This window comes from Fukomys damarensis, unplaced genomic scaffold (assembly GCF_012274545.1).
Source record: "Fukomys damarensis isolate Sample0158 unplaced genomic scaffold, DMR_v1.0_HiC HiC_scaffold_37, whole genome shotgun sequence".
NCBI classification, from domain to species: Eukaryota; Metazoa; Chordata; class Mammalia; order Rodentia; family Bathyergidae; genus Fukomys; species Fukomys damarensis.
This window is the reverse complement of record NW_022900949.1, coordinates 27,652,718-27,653,446: the sequence shown is the minus strand read 5'-3', so window position 1 is coordinate 27,653,446 and position 729 is coordinate 27,652,718.

Sequence of the window (729 nt, the reverse complement as noted above, 5' to 3'; positions counted from 1 at the left end):
CCAGCAGGAAGGCTGGGAGGAGTAGGAGACACTGCCCCATAGGGTCCTCCACCCAGGCAGACAGGGAACAGGCAAAGGAGTAGGCTGGGCAATGGAGGAGCCCAACAAGCTCAGGGGGGGTGTGACTCCTACCAGCTCTGCTCCTTTTCACACAGCACAATGCCATTTCCAGAGGGACCTTGGCCCACGTCCCTAGAAGCCGCCCTTGATCTGCAAGGGGAGTTTCCCAGGGACAGGGACACAATCCCTCTTTGGTCTGCCCATCCCCTTGCTGCCCCCTGATGGCAGCAGAAGGCCTTGCCTTGTCACAGTCACCTCCCCACAGGTGAGGAGGAGGACTGGAGGCAGGCAGGGTGGCCAGAACCCAACAGGACGGCTTCCTGTCACCCTGTCCTCTTTCTAATCACTTATTGTGGTGTGAAACCGGCCTTCAGCTTACGGTGCCGAGAGTGGGTTCCCTCTCACACGGACCCATCAGGTGGAAGGGCTCGAAGGTAAGGCAAGTGGAGCACAAACTAAACATCACTTCCCCTGCAGCAAGGCGTCCCGACCTGAGAACAGGCGCCTGTCCCCAGGCTGTGTCCGGCCCTGTGCATGCCCTGGGGACCGTGTGTGGATCCCAGGTGCAGCTCCACCTCTGACATTTACACAGCACCGGCGTGGCACGCAGGTGTGCACAGGTTAGGTGCAGATGAGGCTGCATCTCGTAGGGGATCAGAGCCTTGGAGG